Genomic DNA, 22500 nt, shown 5'->3' on the forward strand with positions numbered 1-22500 from the left:
GAGACCGCCTGGGAATACCAGGTGCTGTAAGCTTTTACACTGCTGCTTCCTTACAAGAAACATGGGCTTGCAATTACGTTGACGCACGGGCACACGTTAACGTCCTTCTAGTTTCAGCCTTGGATGTCGCTCTGCAAGCATGTGAGAAGCTTGGAGATGGGGAGCAGCTTACCCATCTCGGTGTAGCTTCCTAATACTGGAATAGAGTGTAGCAGGTAGTGGAGATAAAGGCTCAAGTGCAGTGTGTTCGAAAGGCTGACTTTTGAGCTCCTCCACGAGCAGGGGGCCTTGCCTAGTCTATAAAAGGAGTCTGTGTCCCCAGCCCGTCGGCTTACGGCCATACCACCCTGAGCACGCCCGATCTCGTCTGATCTCGGAAGCTAAGCAGGGTCGGGCCTGGTTAGTACTTGGATGGGAGACCGCCTGGGAATACCAGGTGCTGTAAGCTTTTACACTGCTGCTTCCTTACAAGAAACATGGCCTTGCAATTACGTTGACGCACGGGCACACGTTAACGTCCTTCTAGTTTCAGCCTTGGATGTCGCTCTGCAAGCATGTGAGAAGCTTGGAGATGGGGAGCAGCTTACCCATCTCGGTGTAGCTTCCTAATACTGGAATAGAGTGTAGCAGGTAGTGGAGATAAAGGCTCAAGTGCAGTGTGTTCGAAAGGCTGACTTTTGAGCTCCTCCACGAGCAGGGGGCCTTGCCTAGTCTATAAAAGGAGTCTGTGTCCCCAGCCCGTCGGCTTACGGCCATACCACCCTGAGCACGCCCGATCTCGTCTGATCTCGGAAGCTAAGCAGGGTCGGGCCTGGTTAGTACTTGGATGGGAGACCGCCCGGGAATACCAGGTGCTGTAAGCTTTTACACTGCTGCTTCCTTACAAGAAACATGGGCTTGCAATTACGTTGACGCACGGGCACACGTTAACGTCCTTCTAGTTTCAGCCTTGGATGTCGCTCTGCAAGCATGTGAGAAGCTTGGAGATGGGGAGCAGCTTACCCATCTCGGTGTAGCTTCCTAATACTGGAATAGAGTGTAGCAGGTAGTGGAGATAAAGGCTCAAGTGCAGTGTGTTCGAAAGGCTGACTTTTGACTTTTGAGCTCCTCCACGAGCAGGGGGCCTTGCCTAGTCTATAAAAGGAGTCTGTGTCCCCAGCCCGTCGGCTTACGGCCATACCACCCTGAGCACGCCCGATCTCGTCTGATCTAGGAAGCTAAGCAGGGTCGGGCCTGGTTAGTACTTGGATGGGAGACCGCCTGGGAATACCAGGTGCTGTAAGCTTTTACACTGCTGCTTCCTTACAAGAAACATGGGCTTGCAATTACGTTGACGCACGGGCACGGGCACGGGCACACGTTAACGTCCTTCTAGTTCCAGCCTTGCTTTGGTTTTCACAGAAAAAAGAGAATGGTGCACCGTTCCTGGTGGCACAGCAGTGCCAGGTCAATGCAAGGAGTGAAGAGAGCAAGCCCCAGTTTTCACCTCCCAATGCTCAAAAATGCATTTAATATTTAATCCCCATATAGAGGACATATCAGATATTAAACTGATAAGAACATATACTACACTTGATCTTAGCCAAAAGGCCGAGTAGCGATGGCCCACAAGTGTTTGGGGCCAACTCAAGATCTTGGCACACAAGTTACTTGTTGTGGTGCCATGTTTTTTAAGTGCGCATAACAAAGGCTGCTGCTGATCACCTCCGCCCCAAGGTGATCTAAGTGCACCTCTGAGCCTTGACGGACAGCTGCTTGACATTTGACACACTCAAAGGGCGCAGCCATACAGCAAAGCCCACCAAAAACAACTTAAACTCTTGAACGTTCGAAAGGCTGACCTTTGAGCTCCTCCACGTGCAGGGGGCCTTGCCTAGTCTATAAAAGGAGTCTGTGTCCCCAGCCCGTCGGCTTACGGCCATACCACCCTGAGCACGCCCGATCTCGTCTGATCTCGGAAGCTAAGCAGGGTCGGGCCTGGTTAGTACTTGGATGGGAGACCGCCTGGGAATACCAGGTGCTGTAAGCTTTTACACTGCTGCTTCCTTACAAGAAACATGGGCTTGCAATTACGTTGACGCACGGGCACACGTTAACGTCCTTCTAGTTTCAGCCTTGGATGTCGCTCTGCAAGCATGTGAGAAGCTTGGAGATGGGGAGCAGCTTACCCATCTCGGTGTAGCTTCCTAATACTGGAATAGAGTGTAGCAGGTAGTGGAGATAAAGGCTCAAGTGCAGTGTGTTCGAAAGGCTGACTTTTGAGCTCCTCCACGAGCAGGGGGCCTTGCCTAGTCTATAAAAGGAGTCTGTGTCCCCAGCCCGTCGGCTTACAGCCATACCACCCTGAGCACGCCCGATCTCGTCTGATCTCGGAAGCTAAGCAGGGTCGGGCCTGGTTAGTACTTGGATGGGAGACCGCCTGGGAATACCAGGTGCTGTAAGCTTTTACACTGCTGCTTCCTTACAAGAAACATGGGCTTGCAATTACGTTGACGCACGGGCACACGTTAACGTCCTTCTAGTTTCAGCCTTGGATGTCGCTCTGCAAGCATGTGAGAAGCTTGGAGATGGGGAGCAGCTTACCCATCTTGGTGTAGCTTCCTAATACTGGAATAGAGTGTAGCAGGTAGTGGAGATAAAGGCTCAAGTGCAGTGTGTTCGAAAGGCTGACTTTTGAGCTCCTCCACGAGCAGGGGGCCTTGCCTAGTCTATAAAAGGAGTCTGTGTCCCCAGCCCGTCGGCTTACGGCCATACCACCCTGAGCAAGCCCGATCTCGTCTGATCTCGGAAGCTAAGCAGGGTCGGGCCTGGTTAGTACTTGGATGGGAGACCGCCTGGGAATACCAGGTGCTGTAAGCTTTTACACTGCTGCTTCCTTACAAGAAACATGGGCTTGCAATTACGTTGACGCACGGGCACGGGCACAGACACACGTTAACGTCCTTCTAGTTCCAGCCTTGCTTTGGTTTTCACAGAAAAAAGAGAATGGTGCACCGTTCCTGGTGGCACTGCAATGCCAGGTCAATGCAAGGAGTGAAGAGAGCAAGCCCCAGTTTTCACTTCCCAATGCTCAAAAATGCATTTAATATTTAATCCCCATATAGAGGACATATCAGATATTAAACTGATAAGAACAGATACTACACTTGATCTTAGCCAAAAGGCCGAGAAGCGATGGCCCACAAGTGTCTGGGGCCAACTGAAGATCTTGGCACACAAGTTACTTGTTGTGGTGCCATGTTTTTTAAGTGCGCATAACAAAGGCTGCTGCTGATCACCTCCGCCCCAAGGTGATCTAAGTGCACCTCTGAGCCTTGACGGACAGCTGCTTGACATTTGACACACTCAAAGGGCGCGGCCATACAGCAAAGCCCACCAAAAACAACTTAAACTCTTGAACGTTCGAAAGGCTGACTTTTGAGCTCCTCCACGAGCAGGGGGCCTTGCCTAGTCTATAAAAGGAGTCTGTGTCCCCAGCCCGTCGGCTTACGGCCATACCACCCTGAGCACGCCCGATCTCGTCTGATCTCGGAAGCTAAGCAGGGTCGGGCCTGGTTAGTACTTGGATGGGAGACCGCCTGGGAATACCAGGTGCTATAAGCTTTTACACTGCTGATTCCTTACAAGAAACATGGGCTTGCAATTACGTTGACGCACGGGCACGGCCACAGGCACACGTTAACGTCCTTCTAGTTCCAGCCTTGCTTTGGTTTTCACAGAAAAAAGTGAATGGTGCACCGTTCCTGGTGGCACTGCAATGCCAGGTCAATGCAAGGAGTGAAGAGAGCAAGCCCCAGTTTTCACCTCCCAATGCTCAAAAATACATTTAATATTTAATCCCCATATAGAGGACATATCAGATATTAAACTGATAAGAACAGATACTACACTTGATTTTAGCCAAAAGGCAGAGAAGCGATGGCCCACAAGTGTCTGGGGCCAACTCAAGATCTTGGCACACAAGTTACTTGTTTTGGTGCCATGTTTTTTAAGTGCGCATAACAAAGGCTGCTGCTGATCACCTCCGCCCCAAGGTGATCTAAGTGCACCTCTGAGCCTTGACGGACAGCTGCTTGACATTTGACACACTCAAAGGGCGCGGCCATACAGCAAAGCCCACCAAAAACAACTTAAATTCTTGAACGTTCGAAAGGCTGACTTTTGAGCTCCTCCATGAGCAGGGGGCCTTGCCTAGTCTATAAAAGGAGTCTGTGTCCCCAGCCCGTTGGCTTACGGCCATACCACCCTGAGCACGCCCGATCTCGTCTGATCTCGGAAGCTAAGCAGGGTCGGGCCTGGTTACTACTTGGATGGGAGACCGCCTGGGAATACCAGGTGCTGTAAGCTTTTACACTGCTGCTTCCTTACAAGAAACATGGGCTTGCAATTACCTTGACGCACGGGCACAGGCACACGTTAACGTCCTTCTAGTTCCAGCCTTGCTTTGGTTTTCACAGAAAAAAGAGAATGGTGCACCGTTCCTGGTGGCACTGCAATGCCAGGTCAATGCAAGGAGTGAAGAGAGCAAGCCCCAGTTTTCACCTCGCAATGCTCAAAAATGCATTTAATATTTAATCCCCATATAGAGGACATATCAGATATTAAACTGATAAGAACAGATACTACACTTGATCTTAGCCAAAAGGCCGAGAAGCGATGGCCCACAAGTGTCTGGGGCCAACTCAAGATCTTGGCACACAAGTTACTTGTTGTGGTGCCATGTTTTTTAAGTGCGCATAACAAAGGCTGCTGCTGATCACCTCCGCCCCAAGGTGATCTAAGTGCACCTCTGAGCCTTGACGGACAGCTGCTTGACATTTGACACACTCAAAGGGCGCGGCCATACAGCAAAGCCCACCAAAAACAACTTAAACTCTTGAACGTTCGAAAGGCTGACTTTTGAGCTCCTCCACGAGCAGGGGGCCTTGCCTAGTCTATAAAAGGAGTCTGTGTCCCCAGCCCATCGGCTTACGGCCATACCACCCTGAGCACGCCCGATCTCGTCTGATCTCGGAAGACAAGCAGGGTCGGGCCTGGTTAGTACTTGGATGGGAGACCGCCTGGGAATACCAGGTGCTATAAGCTTTTACACTGCTGATTCCTTACAAGAAACATGGGCTTGCAATTACGTTGACGCACGGGCACGGGCACAGGCACACGTTAACGTCCTTCTAGTTCCAGCCTTGCTTTGGTTTTCACAGAAAAAAGAGAATGGTGCACCGTTCCTGGTGGCACTGCAATGCCAGGTCAATGCAAGGAGTGAAGAGAGCAAGCCCCAGTTTTCACTTCCCAATGCTCAAAAATGCATTTAATATTTAATCCCCATATAGAGGACATATCAGATATTAAACTGATAAGAACAGATACTACATTTGATCTTAGCCAAAAGGCCGAGAAGCGATGGCCCACAAGTGTCTGGGGCCAACTCAAGATCTTGGCACACAAGTTACTTGTTGTGGTGCCATGTTTTTTAAGTGCGCATAACAAAGGCTGCTGCTGATCACCTCCGCCCCAAGGTGATCTAAGTGCACCTCTGAGCCTTGACGGACAGCTGCTTGACATTTGACACACTCAAAGGGCGCGGCCATACAGCAAAGCCCACCAAAAACAACTTAAACTCTTGAACGTTCGAAAGGCTGACCTTTGAGCTCCTCCACGAGCAGGGGGCCTTGTCTAGTCTATAAAAGGAGTCTGTGTCCCCAGCCCGTCAGCTTACGGCCATACCACCCTGAGCACGCCCGATCTCGTCTGATCTCGGAAGCTAAGCAGGGTCGGGCCTGGTTAGTACTTGGATGGGAGACCGCCTGGGAATACCAGGTGCTATAAGCTTTTACACTGCTGATTCCTTACAAGAAACATGGGCTTGCAATTACGTTGACGCACGGGCACACGTTAACGTCCTTCTAGTTTCTGCCTTGGATGTCGCTCTGCAAGCACGTGAGAAGCTTGGAGATGGGCAGCAGCTTACCCATCTCGATGTAGCTTCCTAATACTGGAATATAGTGTAGCAGATAGTGGAGATAAAGGCTCAAGTGCAGTGTGTTCGAAAGGCTGACCTTTGAGCTCCTCCACGAGCAGGGGGCCTTGCCTAGTCTATAAAAGGAGTCTGTGTCCCCAGCCCGTCGGCTTACGGCCATACCACCCTGAGCACGCCCGATCTCGTCTGATCTCGGAAGCTAAGCAGGGTTGGGCCTGGTTAGTACTTGGATGGGAGACCGCCTGGGAATACCAGGTGCTATAAGCTTTTACACTGCTGCTTCCTTACAAGAAACATGGGCTTGCAATTACGTTGACGCACGGGCACGGGCACAGGCACACGTTAACGTCCTTCTAGTTCCAGCCTTGCTTTGGTTTTCACAGAAAAAAGAGAATGGTGCACCGTTCCTGGTGGCACTGCAATGCCAGGTCAATGCAAGGAGTGAAGAGAGCAAGCCCCAGTTTTCACCTCCCAATGCTCAAAAATGCATTTAATATTTAATCCCCATATAGAGGACATATCAGATATTAAACTGATAAGAACAGATACTACACTTGATCTTAGCCAAAAGGCCGAGAAGCGATGGCCCACAAGTGTCTGGGGCCAACTCAAGATCTTGGCACACAAGTTACTTGTTGTGGTGCCATGTTTTTTAAGTGCGCATAACAAAGGCTGCTGCTGATCACCTCCGCCCCAAGGTGATCTAAGTGCACCTCTGAGCCTTGACGGACAGCTGCTTGACATTTGACACACTCAAAGGGCGCGGCCATACAGCAAAGCCCACCAAAAACAACTTAAACTCTTGAACGTTCGAAAGGCTGACCTTTGAGCTCCTCCACGAGCAGGGGGCCTTGCCTAGTCTATAAAAGGAGTCTGTGTCCCCAGCCCGTCGGCTTACGGCCATACCACCCTGAGCGCGCCCAATCTCGTCTGATCTCGGAAGCTAAGCAGGGTCGGGCCTGGTTAGTACTTGGATGGGAGACCGCCTGGGAATACCAGGTGCTGTAAGCTTTTACACTGCTGCTTCCTTACAAGAAACATGGGCTTGCAATTACGTTGACGCACGGGCACGGGCACAGGCACACGTTAACGTCCTTCTAGTTCCAGCCTTGCAAGAAACATGGGCTTGCAATTACGTTGACGCACGGGCACGGGCACAGGCACACGTTAACGTCCTTCTAGTTCCAGCCTTGCTTTGGTTTTCACAGAAAAAAGAGAATGGTGCACCGTTCCTGGTGGCACTGCAATGCCAGGTCAATGCAAGGAGTGAAGATAGCAAGCCCCAGTTTTCACCTCCCAATGCTCAAAAATGCATTTAATATTTAATCCCCATATAGAGGACATATCAGATATTAAACTGATAAGAACAGATACTACACTTGATCTTAGCCAAAAGGCCGAGAAGCGATGGCCCACAAGTGTCTGGGGCCAACTCAAGATCTTGGCACACAAGTTACTTGTTGTGGTGCCATGTTTTTTAAGTGCGCATAACAAAGGCTGCTGCTGATCACCTCCGCCCCAAGGTGATCTAAGTGCACCTCTGAGCCTTGACGGACAGCTGCTTGACATTTGACACACTCAAAGGGCGCAGCCATACAGCAAAGCCCACCAAAAACAACTTAAACTCTTGAACGTTCGAAAGGCTGACCTTTGAGCTCCTCCCTGTGCAGGGGGCCTTGCCTAGTCTATAAAAGGAGTCTGTGTCCCCAGCCCGTCGGCTTACGGCCATACCACCCTGAGCACGCCCGATCTCGTCTGATCTCGGAAGCTAAGCAGGGTCGGGCCTGGTTAGTACTTGGATGGGAGACCGCCTGGGAATACCAGGTGCTGTAAGCTTTTACACTGCTGCTTCCTTACAAGAAACATGGGCTTGCAATTACGTTGACGCACGGGCACACGTTAACGTCCTTCTAGTTTCAGCCTTGGATGTCGCTCTGCAAGCATGTGAGAAGCTTGGAGATGGGGAGCAGCTTACCCATCTCGGTGTAGCTTCCTAATACTGGAATAGAGTGTAGCAGGTAGTGGAGATAAAGGCTCAAGTGCAGTGTGTTCGAAAGGCTGACTTTTGAGCTCCTCCACGAGCAGGGGGCCTTGCCTAGTCTATAAAAGGAGTCTGTGTCCCCAGCCTGTCGGCTTACGGCCATACCACCCTGAGCACGCCCGATCTTGTCTGATCTCGGAAGCTAAGCAGGGTCGGGCCTGGTTAGTACTTGGATGGGAGACCGCCTGGGAATACCAGGTGCTGTTAGCTTTTACACTGCTGCTTCCTTACAAGAAACATGGGCTTGCAATTACGTTGACGCACGGGCACGGGCACAGGCACACGTTAACGTCCTTCTAGTTCCAGCCTTGCTTTGGTTTTCACAGAAAAAAGAGAATGGTGCACCGTTCCTGGTGGCACTGCAATGCCAGGTCAATGCAAGGAGTGAAGAGAGCAAGCCCCAGTTTTCACCTCCCAATGCTCAAAAATGCATTTAATATTTAATCCCCATATAGAGGACATATCAGATATTAAACTGATTAGAACAGATACTACACTTGATCTTAGCCAAAAGGCCGAGAAGCGATGGCCCACAAGTGTCTGGGGCCAACTCAAGATCTTGGCACACAAGTTACTTGTTGTGGTGCCATGTTTTTTAAGTGCGCATAACAAAGGCTGCTGCTGATCACCTCCGCCCCAAGGTGATCTAAGTGCACCTCTGAGCCTTGACGGACAGCTGCTTGACATTTGACACACTCAAAGGGCGCAGCCATACAGCAAAGCCCACCAAAAACAACTTAAACTCTTGAACGTTCGAAAGGCTGACCTTTGAGCTCCTCCCTGTGCAGGGGGCCTTGCCTAGTCTATAAAAGGAGTCTGTGTCCCCAGCCCGTCGGCTTACGGCCATACCACCCTGAGCACGCCCGATCTCGTCTGATCTCGGAAGCTAAGCAGGGTCGGGCCTGGTTAGTACTTGGATGGGAGACCGCCTGGGAATACCAGGTGCTGTAAGCTTTTACACTGCTGCTTCCTTACAAGAAACATGGGCTTGCAATTACGTTGACGCACGGGCACACGTTAACGTCCTTCTAGTTTCAGCCTTGGATGTCGCTCTGCAAGCATGTGAGAAGCTTGGAGATGGGGAGCAGCTTACCCATCTCGGTGTAGCTTCCTAATACTGGAATAGAGTGTAGCAGGTAGTGGAGATAAAGGCTCAAGTGCAGTGTGTTCGAAAGGCTGACTTTTGAGCTCCTCCACGAGCAGGGGGCCTTGCCTAGTCTATAAAAGGAGTCTGTGTCCCCAGCCTGTCGGCTTACGGCCATACCACCCTGAGCACGCCCGATCTCGTCTGATCTCGGAAGCTAAGCAGGGTTGGGCCTGGTTAGTACTTGGATGGGAGACCGCCTGGGAATACCAGGTGCTGTAAGCTTTTACACTGCTGCTTCCTTACAAGAAACATGGGCTTGCAATTACGTTGACGCACGGGCACGGGCACAGGCACACGTTAACGTCCTTCTAGTTCCAGCCTTGCAAGAAACATGGGCTTGCAATTACGTTGACGCACGGGCACGGGCACAGGCACACGTTAACGTCCTTCTAGTTCCAGCCTTGCTTTGGTTTTCACAGAAAAAAGAGAATGGTGCACCGTTCCTGGTGGCACTGCAATGCCAGGTCAATGCAAGGAGTGAAGAGAGCAAGCCCCAGTTTTCACCTCCCAATGCTCAAAAATGCATTTAATATTTAATCCCCATATAGAGGACATATCAGATATTAAACTGATAAGAACAGATACTACACTTGATCTTAGCCAAAAGGCCGAGAAGCGATGGCCCACAAGTGTCTGGGGCCAACTCAAGATCTTGGCACACAAGTTACTTGTTGTGGTGCCATGTTTTTTAAGTGCGCATAACAAAGGCTGCTGCTGATCACCTCCGCCCCAAGGTGATCTAAGTGCACCTCTGAGCCTTGACGGACAGCTGCCTGACATTTGACACACTCAAAGGGCGCAGCCATACAGCAAAGCCCACCAAAAACAACTTAAACTCTTGAACGTTCGAAAGGCTGACCTTTGAGCTCCTCCCTGTGCAGGGGGCCTTGCCTAGTCTATAAAAGGAGTCTGTGTCCCCAGCCCGTAGGCTTACGGCCATACCACCCTGAGCACGCCCGATCTCGTCTGATCTCGGAAGCTAAGCAGGGTCGGGCCTGGTTAGTACTTGGATGGGAGACCGCCTGGGAATACCAGGTGCTGTAAGCTTTTACACTGCTGCTTCCTTACAAGAAACATGGGCTTGCAATTACGTTGACGCACGGGCACACGTTAACGTCCTTCTAGTTTCAGCCTTGGGTGTCGCTCTGCAAGCATGTGAGAAGCTTGGAGATGGGGAGCAGCTTACCCATCTCGGTGTAGCTTCCTAATACTGGAATAGAGTGTAGCAGGTAGTGGAGATAAAGGCTCAAGTGCAGTGTGTTCGAAAGGCTGACTTTTGAGCTCCTCCACGAGCAGGGGGCCTTGCCTAGTCTATAAAAGGAGTCTGTGTCCCCAGCCTGTCGGCTTACGGCCATACCACCCTGAGCACGCCCGATCTCGTCTGATCTCGGAAGCTAAGCAGGGTTGGGCCTGGTTAGTACTTGGATGGGAGACCGCCTGGGAATACCAGGTGCTGTAAGCTTTTACACTGCTGCTTCCTTACAAGAAACATGGGCTTGCAATTACGTTGACGCACGGGCACGGGCACAGGCACACTTTAACGTCCTTCTAGTTCCAGCCTTGCTTTGGTTTTCACAGAAAAAAGAGAATGGTGCACCGTTCCTGGTGGCACTGCAATGCCAGGTCAATGCAAGGAGTGAAGAGAGCAAGCCCCAGTTTTCACCTCCCAATGCTCAAAAATGCATTTAATATTTAATCCCCATATAGAGGACATATCAGATATTAAACTGATAAGAACAGATACTACACTTGATCTTAGCCAAAAGGCCGAGAAGCGATGGCCCACAAGTGTCTGGGGCCAACTCAAGATCTTGGCACACAAGTTACTTGTTGCGGTGCCATGTTTTTTAAGTGCGCATAACATAGGCTGCTGCTGATCACCTCCGCCCCAAGGTGATCTAAGTGCACCTCTGAGCCTTGACGGACAGCTGCTTGACATTTGACACACTCAAAGGGCGCAGCCATACAGCAAAGCCCACCAAAAACAACTTAAACTCTTGAACGTTCGAAAGGCTGACCTTTGAGCTCCTACACGAGCAGGGGGCCTTGCCTAGTCTATAAAAGGAGTCTGTGTCCCCAGCCCGTAGGCTTACGGCCATACCACCCTGAGCACGCCTGATCTCGTCTGATCTCGGAAGCTAAGCAGGGTCGGGCCTGCTTAGTACTTGGATGGGAGACCGCCTGGGAATACCAGGTGCTGTAAGCTTTTACACTGCTGCTTCCTTACAAGAAACATGGGCTTGCAATTACGTTGACGCACTGGCACACGTTAACGTCCTTCTAGTTTCAGCCTTGGATGTCGCTCTGCAAGCATGTGAGAAGCTTGGAGATGGGGAGCAGCTTACCCATCTCGGTGTAGCTTCCTAATACTGGAATAGAGTGTAGCAGGTAGTGGAGATAAAGGCTCAAGTGCAGTGTGTTCGAAAGGCTGACTTTTGAGCTCCTCCACGAGCAGGGGGCCTTGCCTAGTCTATAAAAGGAGTCTGTGTCCCCAGCCCGTAGGCTTACGGCCATACCACCCTGAGCACGCCCGATCTCGTCTGATCTCGGAAGCTAAGCAGGGTCGGGCCTGCTTAGTACTTGGATGGGAGACCGCCTGGGAATACCAGGTGCTGTAAGCTTTTACACTGCTGCTTCCTTACAAGAAACATGGGCTTGCAATTACGTTGACGCACTGGCACACGTTAACGTCCTTCTAGTTTCAGCCTTGGATGTCGCTCTGCAAGCATGTGAGAAGCTTGGAGATGGGGAGCAGCTTACCCATCTCGGTGTAGCTTCCTAATACTGGAATAGAGTGTAGCAGGTAGTGGAGATAAAGGCTCAAGTGCAGTGTGTTCGAAAGGCTGACTTTTGAGCTCCTCCACGAGCAGGGGGCCTTGCCTAGTCTATAAAAGGAGTCTGTGTCCCCAGCCCGTCGGCTTACGGCCATACCACCCTGCGCACGCCCGATCTCGTCTGATCTCGGAAGCTAAGCAGGGTCGGGCCTGGTTAGTACTTGGATGGGAGACCGCCTGGGAATACCAGGTGCTGTAAGCTTTTACACTGCTGCTTCCTTACAAGAAACATGGGCTTGCAATTACGTTGACGCACGGGCACGGGCACAGGCACACGTTAACGTCCTTCTAGTTCCAGCCTTGCTTTGGTTTTCACAGAAAAAAGAGAATGGTGCACCGTTCCTGGTGGCACTGCAATGCCAGGTCAATGCAAGGAGTGAAGAGAGCAAGCCCCAGTTTTCACCTCCCAATGCTCAAAAATGCATTTAATATTTAATCCCCATATAGAGGACATATCAGATATTAAACTGATAAGAACAGATACTACACTTGATCTTAGCCAAAAGGCCGAGAAGCGATGGCCCACAAGTGTCTGGGGCCAACTCAAGATCTTGGCACACAAGTTACTTGTTGCGGTGCCATGTTTTTTAAGTGCGCATAACATAGGCTGCTGCTGATCACCTCCGTCCCAAGGTGATCTAAGTTCCGGATCTCGTCTGATCTCGGAAGCTAAGCAGGGTCGGGCCTGGTTAGTACTTGGATGGGACACCGCCTGGGAATACCAGGTGCTGTAAGCTTTTACACTGCTGCTTCCTTACAAGAAACATGGGCTTGCAATTACGTTGACGCACTGGCACACGTTAACGTCCTTCTAGTTTCAGCCTTGGATGTCGCTCTGCAAGCATGTGAGAAGCTTGGAGATGGGGAGCAGCTTACCCATCTCGGTGTAGCTTCCTAATACTGGAATAGAGTGTAGCAGGTAGTGGAGATAAAGGCTCAAGTGCAGTGTGTTCGAAAGGCTGACTTTTGAGCTCCTCCACGAGCAGGGGGCCTTGCCTAGTCTATAAAAGGAGTCTGTGTCCCCAGCCTGTCGGCTTACGGCCATACCACCCTGAGCACGCCCGATCTCGTCTGATCTCGGAAGCTAAGCAGGGTTGGGCCTGGTTAGTACTTGGATGGGAGACCGCCTGGGAATACCAGGTGCTGTAAGCTTTTACACTGCTGCTTCCTTACAAGAAACATGGGCTTGCAATTACGTTGACGCACGGGCACGGGCACAGGCACACGTTAACGTCCTTCTAGTTCCAGCCTTGCAAGAAACATGGGCTTGCAATTACGTTGACGCACGGGCACGGGCACAGGCACACGTTAACGTCCTTCTAGTTCCAGCCTTGCTTTGGTTTTCACAGAAAAAAGAGAATGGTGCACCGTTCCTGGTGGCACTGCAATGCCAGGTCAATGCAAGGAGTGAAGAGAGCAAGCCCCAGTTTTCACCTCCCAATGCTCAAAAATGCATTTAATATTTAATCCCCATATAGAGGACATATCAGATATTAAACTGATAAGAACAGATACTACACTTGATCTTAGCCAAAAGGCCGAGAAGCGATGGCCCACAAGTGTCTGGGGCCAACTCAAGATCTTGGCACACAAGTTACTTGTTGTGGTGCCATGTTTTTTAAGTGCGCATAACAAAGGCTGCTGCTGATCACCTCCGCCCCAAGGTGATCTAAGTGCACCTCTGAGCCTTGACGGACAGCTGCCTGACATTTGACACACTCAAAGGGCGCAGCCATACAGCAAAGCCCACCAAAAACAACTTAAACTCTTGAACGTTCGAAAGGCTGACCTTTGAGCTCCTCCCTGTGCAGGGGGCCTTGCCTAGTCTATAAAAGGAGTCTGTGTCCCCAGCCCGTAGGCTTACGGCCATACCACCCTGAGCACGCCCGATCTCGTCTGATCTCGGAAGCTAAGCAGGGTCGGGCCTGCTTAGTACTTGGATGGGAGACCGCCTGGGAATACCAGGTGCTGTAAGCTTTTACACTGCTGCTTCCTTACAAGAAACATGGGCTTGCAATTACGTTGACGCACTGGCACACGTTAACGTCCTTCTAGTTTCAGCCTTGGATGTCGCTCTGCAAGCATGTGAGAAGCTTGGAGATGGGGAGCAGCTTACCCATCTCGGTGTAGCTTCCTAATACTGGAATAGAGTGTAGCAGGTAGTGGAGATAAAGGCTCAAGTGCAGTGTGTTCGAAAGGCTGACTTTTGAGCTCCTCCACGAGCAGGGGGCCTTGCCTAGTCTATAAAAGGAGTCTGTGTCCCCAGCCCGTCGGCTTACGGCCATACCACCCTGAGCACGCCCGATCTCGTCTGATCTCGGAAGCTAAGCAGGGTCGGGCCTGGTTAGTACTTGGATGGGAGACCGCCTGGGAATACCAGGTGCTGTAAGCTTTTACACTGCTGCTTCCTTACAAGAAACATGGGCTTGCAATTACGTTGACGCACGGGCACGGGCACAGGCACACTTTAACGTCCTTCTAGTTCCAGCCTTGCTTTGGTTTTCACAGAAAAAAGAGAATGGTGCACCGTTCCTGGTGGCACTGCAATGCCAGGTCAATGCAAGGAGTGAAGAGAGCAAGCCCCAGTTTTCACCTCCCAATGCTCAAAAATGCATTTAATATTTAATCCCCATATAGAGGACATATCAGATATTAAACTGATAAGAACAGATACTACACTTGATCTTAGCCAAAAGGCCGAGAAGCGATGGCCCACAAGTGTCTGGGGCCAACTCAAGATCTTGGCACACAAGTTACTTGTTGCGGTGCCATGTTTTTTAAGTGCGCATAACATAGGCTGCTGCTGATCACCTCCGCCCCAAGGTGATCTAAGTGCACCTCTGAGCCTTGACGGACAGCTGCTTGACATTTGACACACTCAAAGGGCGCAGCCATACAGCAAAGCCCACCAAAAACAACTTAAACTCTTGAACGTTCGAAAGGCTGACCTTTGAGCTCCTACACGAGCAGGGGGCCTTGCCTAGTCTATAAAAGGAGTCTGTGTCCCCAGCCCGTCGGCTTACGGCCATACCACCCTGAGCACGCCCGATCTCGTCTGATCTCGGAAGCTAAGCAGGGTCGGGCCTGGTTAGTACTTGGATGGGAGACCGCCTGGGAATACCAGGTGCTGTAAGCTTTTACACTGCTGCTTCCTTACAAGAAACATGGGCTTGCAATTACGTTGACGCACGGGCACACGTTAACGTCCTTCTAGTTTCAGCCTTGGATGTCGCTCTGCAAGCATGTGAGAAGCTTGGAGATGGGGAGCAGCTTACCCATCTCGGTGTAGCTTCCTAATACTGGAATAGAGTGTAGCAGGTAGTGGAGATAAAGGCTCAAGTGCAGTGTGTTCGAAAGGCTGACTTTTGAGCTCCTCTACGAGCAGGGGGCCTTGCCTAGTCTATAAAAGGAGTATGTGTCCCCAGCCCGTCGGCTTACGGCCATACCACCCTGAGCACGCCCGATCTCGTCTGATCTCGGAAGCTAAGCAGGGTCGGGCCTGGTTAGTACTTGGATGGGAGACCGCCTGGGAATACCAGGTGCTGTAAGCTTTTACACTGCTGCTTCCTTACAAGAAACATGGGCTTGCAATTACGTTGACGCACGGGCACACGTTAACGTCCTTCTAGTTTCAGCCTTGGATGTCGCTCTGCAAGCATGTGAGAAGCTTGGAGATGGGGAGCAGCTTACCCATCTCGCTGTAGCTTCCTAATACTGGAATAGAGTGTAGCAGGTAGTGGAGATAAAGGCTCAAGTGCAGTGTGTTCGAAAGGCTGACTTTTGAGCTCCTCCACGAGCAGGGGGCCTTGCCTAGTCTATAAAAGGAGTCTGTGTCCCCAGCCCGTAGGCTTACGGCCATACCACCCTGAGCACGCCCGATCTCGTCTGATCTCGGAAGCTAAGCAGGGTCGGGCCTGCTTAGTACTTGGATGGGAGACCGCCTGGGAATACCAGGTGCTGTAAGCTTTTACACTGCTGCTTCCTTACAAGAAACATGGGCTTGCAATTACGTTGACGCACTGGCACACGTTAACGTCCTTCTAGTTTCAGCCTTGGATGTCGCTCTGCAAGCATGTGAGAAGCTTGGAGATGGGGAGCAGCTTACCCATCTCGGTGTAGCTTCCTAATACTGGAATAGAGTGTAGCAGGTAGTGGAGATAAAGGCTCAAGTGCAGTGTGTTCGAAAGGCTGACTTTTGAGCTCCTCCACGAGCAGGGGGCCTTGCCTAGTCTATAAAAGGAGTCTGTGTCCCCAGCCCGTCGGCTTACGGCCATACCACCCTGAGCACGCCCGATCTCGTCTGATCTCGGAAGCTAAGCAGGGTCGGCCCTGGTTAGTACTTGGATGGGAGACCGCCTGGGAATACCAGGTGCTGTAAGCTTTTACACTGCTGCTTCCTTACAAGAAACATGGGCTTGCAATTACGTTGACGCACGGGCACGGGCACAGGCACACGTTAACGTCCTTCTAGTTCCAGCCTTGCTTTGGTTTTCACAGAAAAAAGAGAATGGTGCACCGTTCCTGGTGGCACTGCAATGCCAGGTCAATGCAAGGAGTGAAGAGAGCAAGCCCCAGTTTTCACCTCCCAATGCTCAAAAATGCATTTAATATTTAATCCCCATATAGAGGACATATCAGATATTAAACTGATAAGAACAGATACTACACTTGATCTCAGCCAAAAGGCCGAGAAGCGATGGCCCACAAGTGTCTGGGGCCAACTCAAGATCTTGGCACACAAGTTACTTGTTGTGGTGCCATGTTTTTTAAGTGCGCATAACAAAGGCTGCTGCTGATCACCTCCGCCCCAAGGTGATCTAAGTGCACCTCTGAGCCTTGACGGACAGCTGCTTGACATTTGACACACTCAAAGGGCGCAGCCATACAGCAAAGCCCACCAAAAACAACTTAAACTCTTGAACGTTCGAAAGGCTGACCTTTGAGCTCCTCCACGTGCAGGGGGCCTTGCCTAGTCTATAAAAGGAGTCTGTGTCCCCAGCCCGTCGGCTTACGGCCATACCACCCTGAGCACGCCGGATCTCGTCTGATCTCGGAAGCTAAGCGGGTCGGGCCTGGTTAGTACTTGGATGGGAGACCGCCTGGGAATACCAGGTGCTGTAAGCTTTTACACTGCTGCTTCCTTACAAGAAACATGGGCTTGCAATTACGTTGACGCACGGGCACACGTTAACGTCCTTCTTGTTTCAGCCTTGGATGTCGCTCTGCAAGCATGTGAGAAGCTTGGAGATGGGGAGCAGCTTACCCATCTCGGTGTAGCTTCCTAATACTGGAATAGAGTGTAGCAGGTAGTGGAGATAAAGGCTCAAGTGCAGTGTGTTCGAAAGGCTGACTTTTGAGCTCCTCCACGAGCAGGGGGCCTTGCCTAGTCTATAAAAGGAGTCTGTGTCCCCAGCCCGTAGGCTTACGGCCATACCACCCTGAGCACGCCTGATCTCGTCTGATCTCGGAAGCTAAGCAGGGTCGGGCCTGCTTAGTACTTGGATGGGAGACCGCCTGGGAATACCAGGTGCTGTAAGCTTTTACACTGCTGTTTCCTTACAAGAAACATGGGCTTGCAATTACGTTGACGCACTGGCACACGTTAACGTCCTTCTAGTTTCAGCCTTGGATGTCGCTCTGCAAGCATGTGAGAAGCTTGGAGATGGGGAGCAGCTTACCCATCTCGGTGTAGCTTCCTAATACTGGAATAGAGTGTAGCAGGTAGTGGAGATAAAGGCTCAAGTGCAGTGTGTTCGAAAGGCTGACTTTTGAGCTCCTCCACGAGCAGGGGGCCTTGCCTAGTCTATAAAAGGAGTCTGTGTCCCCAGCCCGTAGGCTTACGGCCATACCACCCTGAGCACGCCCGATCTCGTCTGATCTCGGAAGCTAAGCAGGGTCGGGCCTGCTTAGTACTTGGATGGGAGACCGCCTGGGAATACCAGGTGCTGTAAGCTTTTACACTGCTGCTTCCTTACAAGAAACATGGGCTTGCAATTACGTTGACGCACTGGCACACGTTAACGTCCTTCTAGTTTCAGCCTTGGATGTCGCTCTGCAAGCATGTGAGAAGCTTGGAGATGGGGAGCAGCTTACCCATCTCGGTGTAGCTTCCTAATACTGGAATAGAGTGTAGCAGGTAGTGGAGATAAAGGCTCAAGTGCAGTGTGTTCGAAAGGCTGACTTTTGAGCTCCTCCACGAGCAGGGGGCCTTGCCTAGTCTATAAAAGGAGTCTGTGTCCCCAGCCCGTCGGCTTACGGCCATACCACCCTGCGCACGCCCGATCTCGTCTGATCTCGGAAGCTAAGCAGGGTCGGGCCTGGTTAGTACTTGGATGGGAGACCGCCTGGGAATACCAGGTGCTGTAAGCTTTTACACTGCTGCTTCCTTACAAGAAACATGGGCTTGCAATTACGTTGACGCACGGGCACGGGCACAGGCACACGTTAACGTCCTTCTAGTTCCAGCCTTGCTTTGGTTTTCACAGAAAAAAGAGAATGGTGCACCGTTCCTGGTGGCACTGCAATGCCAGGTCAATGCAAGGAGTGAAGAGAGCAAGCCCCAGTTTTCACCTCCCAATGCTCAAAAATGCATTTAATATTTAATCCCCATATAGAGGACATATCAGATATTAAACTGATAAGAACAGATACTACACTTGATCTCAGCCAAAAGGCCGAGAAGCGATGGCCCACAAGTGTCTGGGGCCAACTCAAGATCTTGGCACACAAGTTACTTGTTGTGGTGCCATGTTTTTTAAGTGCGCATAACAAAGGCTGCTGCTGATCACCTCCGCCCCAAGGTGATCTAAGTGCACCTCTGAGCCTTGACGGACAGCTGCTTGACATTTGACACACTCAAAGGGCGCAGCCATACAGCAAAGCCCACCAAAAACAACTTAAACTCTTGAACGTTCGAAAGGCTGACCTTTGAGCTCCTCCACGTGCAGGGGGCCTTGCCTAGTCTATAAAAGGAGTCTGTGTCCCCAGCCCGTCGGCTTACGGCCATACCACCCTGAGCACGCCGGATCTCGTCTGATCTCGGAAGCTAAGCGGGTCGGGCCTGGTTAGTACTTGGATGGGAGACCGCCTGGGAATACCAGGTGCTGTAAGCTTTTACACTGCTGCTTCCTTACAAGAAACATGGGCTTGCAATTACGTTGACGCACGGGCACACGTTAACGTCCTTCTTGTTTCAGCCTTGGATGTCGCTCTGCAAGCATGTGAGAAGCTTGGAGATGGGGAGCAGCTTACCCATCTCGGTGTAGCTTCCTAATACTGGAATAGAGTGTAGCAGGTAGTGGAGATAAAGGCTCAAGTGCAGTGTGTTCGAAAGGCTGACTTTTGAGCTCCTCCACGAGCAGGGGGCCTTGCCTAGTCTATAAAAGGAGTCTGTGTCCCCAGCCCGTAGGCTTACGGCCATACCACCCTGAGCACGCCTGATCTCGTCTGATCTCGGAAGCTAAGCAGGGTCGGGCCTGCTTAGTACTTGGATGGGAGACCGCCTGGGAATACCAGGTGCTGTAAGCTTTTACACTGCTGTTTCCTTACAAGAAACATGGGCTTGCAATTACGTTGACGCACTGGCACACGTTAACGTCCTTCTAGTTTCAGCCTTGGATGTCGCTCTGCAAGCATGTGAGAAGCTTGGAGATGGGGAGCAGCTTACCCATCTCGGTGTAGCTTCCTAATACTGGAATAGAGTGTAGCAGGTAGTGGAGATAAAGGCTCAAGTGCAGTGTGTTCGAAAGGCTGACTTTTGAGCTCCTCCACGAGCAGGGGGCCTTGCCTAGTCTATAAAAGGAGTCTGTGTCCCCAGCCCGTAGGCTTACGGCCATACCACCCTGAGCACGCCCGATCTCGTCTGATCTCGGAAGCTAAGCAGGGTCGGGCCTGCTTAGTACTTGGATGGGAGACCGCCTGGGAATACCAGGTGCTGTAAACTTTTACACTGCTGCTTCCTTACAAGAAACATGGGCTTGCAATTACGTTGACGCACTGGCACACGTTAACGTCCTTCTAGTTTCAGCCTTGGATGTCGCTCTGCAAGCATGTGAGAAGCTTGGAGATGGGGAGCAGCTTACCCATCTCGGTGTAGCTTCCTAATACTGGAATAGAGTGTAGCAGGTAGTGGAGATAAAGGCTCAAGTGCAGTGTGTTCGAAAGGCTGACTTTTGAGCTCCTCCACGAGCAGGGGGCCTTGCCTAGTCTATAAAAGGAGTCTGTGTCCCCAGCCCGTCGGCTTACGGCCATACCACCCTGCGCACGCCCGATCTCGTCTGATCTCGGAAGCTAAGCAGGGTCGGGCCTGGTTAGTACTTGGATGGGAGACCGCCTGGGAATACCAGGTGCTGTAAGCTTTTACACTGCTGCTTCCTTACAAGAAACATGGGCTTGCAATTACGTTGACGCACGGGCACGGGCACAGGCACACGTTAACGTCCTTCTAGTTCCAGCCTTGCTTTGGTTTTCACAGAAAAAAGAGAATGGTGCACCGTTCCTGGTGGCACTGCAATGCCAGGTCAATGCAAGGAGTGAAGAGAGCAAGCCCCAGTTTTCACCTCCCAATGCTCAAAAATGCATTTAATATTTAATCCCCATATAGAGGACATATCAGATATTAAACTGATAAGAACAGATACTACACTTGATCTTAGCCAAAAGGCCGAGAAGCGATGGCCCACAAGTGTCTGGGGCCAACTCAAGATCTTGGCACACAAGTTACTTGTTGCGGTGCCATGTTTTTTAAGTGCGCATAACATAGGCTGCTGCTGATCACCTCCGCCCCAAGGTGATCTAAGTGCACCTCTGAGCCTTGACGGACAGCTGCTTGACATTTGACACACTCAAAGGGCGCGGCCATACAGCAAAGCCCACCATAAACAACTTAAACTCTTGAACGTTCGAAAGGCTGACCTTTGAGCTCCTCCACGAGCAGGGGGCCTTGCCTAGTCTATAAAAGGAGTCTGTGTCCCCAGCCCGTCGGCTTACGGCCATACCACCCTGAGCACGCCCAATCTCGTCTGATCTCGGAAGCTAAGCAGGGTCGGGCCTGGTTAGTACTTGGATGGGAGACCGCCTGGGAATACCAGGTGCTGTAAGCTTTTACACTGCTGCTTCCTTACAAGAAACATGGGCTTGCAATTACGTTGACGCACGGGCACACGTTAACGTCCTTCTAGTTTCAGCCTTGGATGTCGCTCTGCAAGCATGTGAGAAGCTTGGAGATGGGGAGCAGCTTACCCATCTCGGTGTAGCTTCCTAATACTGGAATAGAGTGTAGCAGGTAGTGGAGATAAAGGCTCAAGTGCAGTGTGTTCGAAAGGCTGACTTTTGAGCTCCTCCACGAGCAGGGGGCCTTGCCTAGTCTATAAAAGGAGTCTGTGTCCCCAGCCCGTCGGCTTACGGCCATACCACCCTGAGCACGCCCGATCTCGTCTGATCTCGGAAGCTAAGCAGGGTTGGGCCTGGTTAGTACTTGGATGGGAGACCGCCTGGGAATACCAGGTGCTGTAAGCTTTTACACTGCTGCTTCCTTACAAGAAACATGGGCTTGCAATTACGTTGACGCACGGGCACACGTTAACGTCCTTCTAGTTTCAGCCTTGGATGTCGCTCTGCAAGCATGTGAGAAGCTTGGAGATGGGGAGCAGCTTACCCATCTCGGTGTAGCTTCCTAATACTGGAATAGAGTGTAGCAGGTAGTGGAGATAAAGGCTCAAGTGCAGTGTGTTCGAAAGGCTGACTTTTGAGCTCCTCCACGAGCAGGGGGCCTTGCCTAGTCTATAAAAGGAGTCTGTGTCCCCAGCCCGTCGGCTTACGGCCATACCACCCTGAGCACGCCCGATCTCGTCTGATCTCGGAAGCTAAGCAGGGTCGGGCCTGGTTAGTACTTGGATGGGAGACCGCCTGGGAATACCAGGTGCTGTAAGCTTTTACACTGCTGCTTCCTTACAAGAAACATGGGCTTGCAATTACGTTGACGCACGGGCACGGGCACAGGCACACGTTAACGTCCTTCTAGTTCCAGCCTTGCTTTGGTTTTCACAGAAAAAAGAGAATGGTGCACCGTTCCTGGTGGCACTGCAATGCCAGGTCAATGCAAGGAGTGAAGAGAGCAAGCCCCAGTTTTCACCTCCCAATGCTCAAAAATGCATTTAATATTTAATCCCCATATAGAGGACATATCAGATATTAAACTGATTAGAACAGATACTACACTTGATCTTAGCCAAAAGGCCGAGAAGCGATGGCCCACAAGTGTCTGGGGCCAACTCAAGATCTTGGCACACAAGTTACTTGTTGTGGTGCCATGTTTTTTAAGTGCGCATAACAAAGGCTGCTGCTGATCACCTCTGCCCCAAGGTGATCTAAGTGCACCTCTGAGCCTTGACGGACAGCTGCTTGACATTTGACACACTCAAAGGGCGCGGCCATACAGCAAAGCCCACCAAAAACAACTTAAACTCTTGAACGTTCGAAAGGCTGACCTTTGAGCTCCTAC

General features: G+C 51.2%; 57 non-coding genes across 57 annotated transcripts in view; 40 read left to right on the forward strand and 17 right to left on the reverse strand.

Annotated features, from left to right (window-relative positions):
* Positions 1–33, forward strand: part of LOC131441704 (5S ribosomal RNA) — a 119-nt gene extending 86 nt beyond the window's left edge. The window contains exon 1 of the ribosomal RNA XR_009232306.1: positions 1–33. This exon is cut by the window's left edge and continues 86 nt beyond it. This is a non-coding gene — a ribosomal RNA (5S ribosomal RNA).
* Positions 34–329: 296 nt separating this feature from the next.
* LOC131441715 (5S ribosomal RNA) lies at positions 330–448 on the forward strand. Its single transcript, XR_009232317.1, has one exon. It is a non-coding gene; the product is annotated as a 5S ribosomal RNA (ribosomal RNA).
* Positions 449–744: 296 nt separating this feature from the next.
* LOC131477159 (5S ribosomal RNA) lies at positions 745–863 on the forward strand. Its single transcript, XR_009243510.1, has one exon. It is a non-coding gene; the product is annotated as a 5S ribosomal RNA (ribosomal RNA).
* A 303-nt stretch (positions 864–1166) lies between these two features.
* Positions 1167–1285, forward strand: LOC131440916 (5S ribosomal RNA). Its single transcript, XR_009231598.1, has one exon. It is a non-coding gene; the product is annotated as a 5S ribosomal RNA (ribosomal RNA).
* A 124-nt stretch (positions 1286–1409) lies between these two features.
* On the reverse strand, positions 1410–1602 carry LOC131442857 (U2 spliceosomal RNA). The gene has a single exon (XR_009233415.1). It is a non-coding gene; the product is annotated as a U2 spliceosomal RNA (small nuclear RNA).
* Positions 1603–1910: 308 nt separating this feature from the next.
* LOC131441727 (5S ribosomal RNA) lies at positions 1911–2029 on the forward strand. The gene has a single exon (XR_009232328.1). It is a non-coding gene; the product is annotated as a 5S ribosomal RNA (ribosomal RNA).
* A 296-nt stretch (positions 2030–2325) lies between these two features.
* On the forward strand, positions 2326–2444 carry LOC131477027 (5S ribosomal RNA). The gene has a single exon (XR_009243382.1). It is a non-coding gene; the product is annotated as a 5S ribosomal RNA (ribosomal RNA).
* Positions 2445–2740: 296 nt separating this feature from the next.
* LOC131477656 (5S ribosomal RNA) lies at positions 2741–2859 on the forward strand. Its single transcript, XR_009243981.1, has one exon. It is a non-coding gene; the product is annotated as a 5S ribosomal RNA (ribosomal RNA).
* Positions 2860–2983: 124 nt separating this feature from the next.
* Positions 2984–3176, reverse strand: LOC131441522 (U2 spliceosomal RNA). Its single transcript, XR_009232127.1, has one exon. It is a non-coding gene; the product is annotated as a U2 spliceosomal RNA (small nuclear RNA).
* A 308-nt stretch (positions 3177–3484) lies between these two features.
* LOC131477565 (5S ribosomal RNA) lies at positions 3485–3603 on the forward strand. Its single transcript, XR_009243897.1, has one exon. It is a non-coding gene; the product is annotated as a 5S ribosomal RNA (ribosomal RNA).
* A 124-nt stretch (positions 3604–3727) lies between these two features.
* Positions 3728–3920, reverse strand: LOC131442741 (U2 spliceosomal RNA). Its single transcript, XR_009233303.1, has one exon. It is a non-coding gene; the product is annotated as a U2 spliceosomal RNA (small nuclear RNA).
* Positions 3921–4228: 308 nt separating this feature from the next.
* Positions 4229–4347, forward strand: LOC131477667 (5S ribosomal RNA). Its single transcript, XR_009243992.1, has one exon. It is a non-coding gene; the product is annotated as a 5S ribosomal RNA (ribosomal RNA).
* A 118-nt stretch (positions 4348–4465) lies between these two features.
* LOC131442396 (U2 spliceosomal RNA) lies at positions 4466–4658 on the reverse strand. The gene has a single exon (XR_009232970.1). It is a non-coding gene; the product is annotated as a U2 spliceosomal RNA (small nuclear RNA).
* Positions 4659–4966: 308 nt separating this feature from the next.
* LOC131441019 (5S ribosomal RNA) lies at positions 4967–5085 on the forward strand. Its single transcript, XR_009231697.1, has one exon. It is a non-coding gene; the product is annotated as a 5S ribosomal RNA (ribosomal RNA).
* Positions 5086–5209: 124 nt separating this feature from the next.
* Positions 5210–5402, reverse strand: LOC131442555 (U2 spliceosomal RNA). The gene has a single exon (XR_009233127.1). It is a non-coding gene; the product is annotated as a U2 spliceosomal RNA (small nuclear RNA).
* A 308-nt stretch (positions 5403–5710) lies between these two features.
* LOC131477567 (5S ribosomal RNA) lies at positions 5711–5829 on the forward strand. Its single transcript, XR_009243899.1, has one exon. It is a non-coding gene; the product is annotated as a 5S ribosomal RNA (ribosomal RNA).
* Positions 5830–6125: 296 nt separating this feature from the next.
* Positions 6126–6244, forward strand: LOC131477381 (5S ribosomal RNA). The gene has a single exon (XR_009243721.1). It is a non-coding gene; the product is annotated as a 5S ribosomal RNA (ribosomal RNA).
* Positions 6245–6368: 124 nt separating this feature from the next.
* LOC131441674 (U2 spliceosomal RNA) lies at positions 6369–6561 on the reverse strand. Its single transcript, XR_009232277.1, has one exon. It is a non-coding gene; the product is annotated as a U2 spliceosomal RNA (small nuclear RNA).
* A 308-nt stretch (positions 6562–6869) lies between these two features.
* On the forward strand, positions 6870–6988 carry LOC131477717 (5S ribosomal RNA). Its single transcript, XR_009244040.1, has one exon. It is a non-coding gene; the product is annotated as a 5S ribosomal RNA (ribosomal RNA).
* Positions 6989–7193: 205 nt separating this feature from the next.
* Positions 7194–7386, reverse strand: LOC131442557 (U2 spliceosomal RNA). The gene has a single exon (XR_009233129.1). It is a non-coding gene; the product is annotated as a U2 spliceosomal RNA (small nuclear RNA).
* Positions 7387–7694: 308 nt separating this feature from the next.
* On the forward strand, positions 7695–7813 carry LOC131441738 (5S ribosomal RNA). Its single transcript, XR_009232339.1, has one exon. It is a non-coding gene; the product is annotated as a 5S ribosomal RNA (ribosomal RNA).
* A 296-nt stretch (positions 7814–8109) lies between these two features.
* LOC131441007 (5S ribosomal RNA) lies at positions 8110–8228 on the forward strand. The gene has a single exon (XR_009231686.1). It is a non-coding gene; the product is annotated as a 5S ribosomal RNA (ribosomal RNA).
* A 124-nt stretch (positions 8229–8352) lies between these two features.
* On the reverse strand, positions 8353–8545 carry LOC131442718 (U2 spliceosomal RNA). The gene has a single exon (XR_009233282.1). It is a non-coding gene; the product is annotated as a U2 spliceosomal RNA (small nuclear RNA).
* Positions 8546–8853: 308 nt separating this feature from the next.
* LOC131441751 (5S ribosomal RNA) lies at positions 8854–8972 on the forward strand. Its single transcript, XR_009232350.1, has one exon. It is a non-coding gene; the product is annotated as a 5S ribosomal RNA (ribosomal RNA).
* A 296-nt stretch (positions 8973–9268) lies between these two features.
* On the forward strand, positions 9269–9387 carry LOC131441652 (5S ribosomal RNA). The gene has a single exon (XR_009232256.1). It is a non-coding gene; the product is annotated as a 5S ribosomal RNA (ribosomal RNA).
* Positions 9388–9592: 205 nt separating this feature from the next.
* LOC131441675 (U2 spliceosomal RNA) lies at positions 9593–9785 on the reverse strand. Its single transcript, XR_009232278.1, has one exon. It is a non-coding gene; the product is annotated as a U2 spliceosomal RNA (small nuclear RNA).
* A 308-nt stretch (positions 9786–10093) lies between these two features.
* LOC131441763 (5S ribosomal RNA) lies at positions 10094–10212 on the forward strand. The gene has a single exon (XR_009232361.1). It is a non-coding gene; the product is annotated as a 5S ribosomal RNA (ribosomal RNA).
* A 296-nt stretch (positions 10213–10508) lies between these two features.
* LOC131441769 (5S ribosomal RNA) lies at positions 10509–10627 on the forward strand. The gene has a single exon (XR_009232367.1). It is a non-coding gene; the product is annotated as a 5S ribosomal RNA (ribosomal RNA).
* Positions 10628–10751: 124 nt separating this feature from the next.
* Positions 10752–10944, reverse strand: LOC131441676 (U2 spliceosomal RNA). The gene has a single exon (XR_009232279.1). It is a non-coding gene; the product is annotated as a U2 spliceosomal RNA (small nuclear RNA).
* A 308-nt stretch (positions 10945–11252) lies between these two features.
* On the forward strand, positions 11253–11371 carry LOC131440932 (5S ribosomal RNA). The gene has a single exon (XR_009231613.1). It is a non-coding gene; the product is annotated as a 5S ribosomal RNA (ribosomal RNA).
* Positions 11372–11667: 296 nt separating this feature from the next.
* Positions 11668–11786, forward strand: LOC131477582 (5S ribosomal RNA). Its single transcript, XR_009243913.1, has one exon. It is a non-coding gene; the product is annotated as a 5S ribosomal RNA (ribosomal RNA).
* A 296-nt stretch (positions 11787–12082) lies between these two features.
* On the forward strand, positions 12083–12201 carry LOC131477162 (5S ribosomal RNA). Its single transcript, XR_009243513.1, has one exon. It is a non-coding gene; the product is annotated as a 5S ribosomal RNA (ribosomal RNA).
* A 124-nt stretch (positions 12202–12325) lies between these two features.
* On the reverse strand, positions 12326–12518 carry LOC131441677 (U2 spliceosomal RNA). The gene has a single exon (XR_009232280.1). It is a non-coding gene; the product is annotated as a U2 spliceosomal RNA (small nuclear RNA).
* Positions 12519–13032: 514 nt separating this feature from the next.
* Positions 13033–13151, forward strand: LOC131441885 (5S ribosomal RNA). The gene has a single exon (XR_009232479.1). It is a non-coding gene; the product is annotated as a 5S ribosomal RNA (ribosomal RNA).
* A 205-nt stretch (positions 13152–13356) lies between these two features.
* On the reverse strand, positions 13357–13549 carry LOC131441678 (U2 spliceosomal RNA). The gene has a single exon (XR_009232281.1). It is a non-coding gene; the product is annotated as a U2 spliceosomal RNA (small nuclear RNA).
* A 308-nt stretch (positions 13550–13857) lies between these two features.
* LOC131477583 (5S ribosomal RNA) lies at positions 13858–13976 on the forward strand. The gene has a single exon (XR_009243914.1). It is a non-coding gene; the product is annotated as a 5S ribosomal RNA (ribosomal RNA).
* Positions 13977–14272: 296 nt separating this feature from the next.
* Positions 14273–14391, forward strand: LOC131441776 (5S ribosomal RNA). The gene has a single exon (XR_009232373.1). It is a non-coding gene; the product is annotated as a 5S ribosomal RNA (ribosomal RNA).
* A 124-nt stretch (positions 14392–14515) lies between these two features.
* On the reverse strand, positions 14516–14708 carry LOC131441679 (U2 spliceosomal RNA). The gene has a single exon (XR_009232282.1). It is a non-coding gene; the product is annotated as a U2 spliceosomal RNA (small nuclear RNA).
* A 308-nt stretch (positions 14709–15016) lies between these two features.
* Positions 15017–15135, forward strand: LOC131441787 (5S ribosomal RNA). Its single transcript, XR_009232385.1, has one exon. It is a non-coding gene; the product is annotated as a 5S ribosomal RNA (ribosomal RNA).
* A 296-nt stretch (positions 15136–15431) lies between these two features.
* LOC131441799 (5S ribosomal RNA) lies at positions 15432–15550 on the forward strand. The gene has a single exon (XR_009232396.1). It is a non-coding gene; the product is annotated as a 5S ribosomal RNA (ribosomal RNA).
* A 296-nt stretch (positions 15551–15846) lies between these two features.
* LOC131477585 (5S ribosomal RNA) lies at positions 15847–15965 on the forward strand. Its single transcript, XR_009243915.1, has one exon. It is a non-coding gene; the product is annotated as a 5S ribosomal RNA (ribosomal RNA).
* A 296-nt stretch (positions 15966–16261) lies between these two features.
* Positions 16262–16380, forward strand: LOC131477787 (5S ribosomal RNA). Its single transcript, XR_009244107.1, has one exon. It is a non-coding gene; the product is annotated as a 5S ribosomal RNA (ribosomal RNA).
* A 124-nt stretch (positions 16381–16504) lies between these two features.
* Positions 16505–16697, reverse strand: LOC131442430 (U2 spliceosomal RNA). The gene has a single exon (XR_009233004.1). It is a non-coding gene; the product is annotated as a U2 spliceosomal RNA (small nuclear RNA).
* A 308-nt stretch (positions 16698–17005) lies between these two features.
* On the forward strand, positions 17006–17123 carry LOC131441394 (5S ribosomal RNA). Its single transcript, XR_009232060.1, has one exon. It is a non-coding gene; the product is annotated as a 5S ribosomal RNA (ribosomal RNA).
* Positions 17124–17419: 296 nt separating this feature from the next.
* On the forward strand, positions 17420–17538 carry LOC131440933 (5S ribosomal RNA). The gene has a single exon (XR_009231614.1). It is a non-coding gene; the product is annotated as a 5S ribosomal RNA (ribosomal RNA).
* A 296-nt stretch (positions 17539–17834) lies between these two features.
* Positions 17835–17953, forward strand: LOC131477586 (5S ribosomal RNA). The gene has a single exon (XR_009243916.1). It is a non-coding gene; the product is annotated as a 5S ribosomal RNA (ribosomal RNA).
* A 296-nt stretch (positions 17954–18249) lies between these two features.
* Positions 18250–18368, forward strand: LOC131477163 (5S ribosomal RNA). The gene has a single exon (XR_009243514.1). It is a non-coding gene; the product is annotated as a 5S ribosomal RNA (ribosomal RNA).
* Positions 18369–18492: 124 nt separating this feature from the next.
* LOC131442432 (U2 spliceosomal RNA) lies at positions 18493–18685 on the reverse strand. Its single transcript, XR_009233005.1, has one exon. It is a non-coding gene; the product is annotated as a U2 spliceosomal RNA (small nuclear RNA).
* A 308-nt stretch (positions 18686–18993) lies between these two features.
* Positions 18994–19111, forward strand: LOC131441395 (5S ribosomal RNA). The gene has a single exon (XR_009232061.1). It is a non-coding gene; the product is annotated as a 5S ribosomal RNA (ribosomal RNA).
* A 296-nt stretch (positions 19112–19407) lies between these two features.
* LOC131440934 (5S ribosomal RNA) lies at positions 19408–19526 on the forward strand. The gene has a single exon (XR_009231615.1). It is a non-coding gene; the product is annotated as a 5S ribosomal RNA (ribosomal RNA).
* A 296-nt stretch (positions 19527–19822) lies between these two features.
* LOC131441009 (5S ribosomal RNA) lies at positions 19823–19941 on the forward strand. The gene has a single exon (XR_009231688.1). It is a non-coding gene; the product is annotated as a 5S ribosomal RNA (ribosomal RNA).
* Positions 19942–20237: 296 nt separating this feature from the next.
* Positions 20238–20356, forward strand: LOC131477164 (5S ribosomal RNA). The gene has a single exon (XR_009243515.1). It is a non-coding gene; the product is annotated as a 5S ribosomal RNA (ribosomal RNA).
* A 124-nt stretch (positions 20357–20480) lies between these two features.
* Positions 20481–20673, reverse strand: LOC131441680 (U2 spliceosomal RNA). The gene has a single exon (XR_009232283.1). It is a non-coding gene; the product is annotated as a U2 spliceosomal RNA (small nuclear RNA).
* A 308-nt stretch (positions 20674–20981) lies between these two features.
* LOC131477867 (5S ribosomal RNA) lies at positions 20982–21100 on the forward strand. Its single transcript, XR_009244187.1, has one exon. It is a non-coding gene; the product is annotated as a 5S ribosomal RNA (ribosomal RNA).
* A 296-nt stretch (positions 21101–21396) lies between these two features.
* On the forward strand, positions 21397–21515 carry LOC131442003 (5S ribosomal RNA). The gene has a single exon (XR_009232590.1). It is a non-coding gene; the product is annotated as a 5S ribosomal RNA (ribosomal RNA).
* A 296-nt stretch (positions 21516–21811) lies between these two features.
* Positions 21812–21930, forward strand: LOC131441810 (5S ribosomal RNA). The gene has a single exon (XR_009232407.1). It is a non-coding gene; the product is annotated as a 5S ribosomal RNA (ribosomal RNA).
* Positions 21931–22054: 124 nt separating this feature from the next.
* LOC131442719 (U2 spliceosomal RNA) lies at positions 22055–22247 on the reverse strand. Its single transcript, XR_009233283.1, has one exon. It is a non-coding gene; the product is annotated as a U2 spliceosomal RNA (small nuclear RNA).
* Between the last annotated feature and the right edge of the window lie 253 nt (positions 22248–22500).

Source organism: Solea solea, chromosome 16 (assembly GCF_958295425.1).
Source record: "Solea solea chromosome 16, fSolSol10.1, whole genome shotgun sequence".
Lineage (NCBI taxonomy): Eukaryota > Metazoa > Chordata > Actinopteri > Pleuronectiformes > Soleidae > Solea > Solea solea.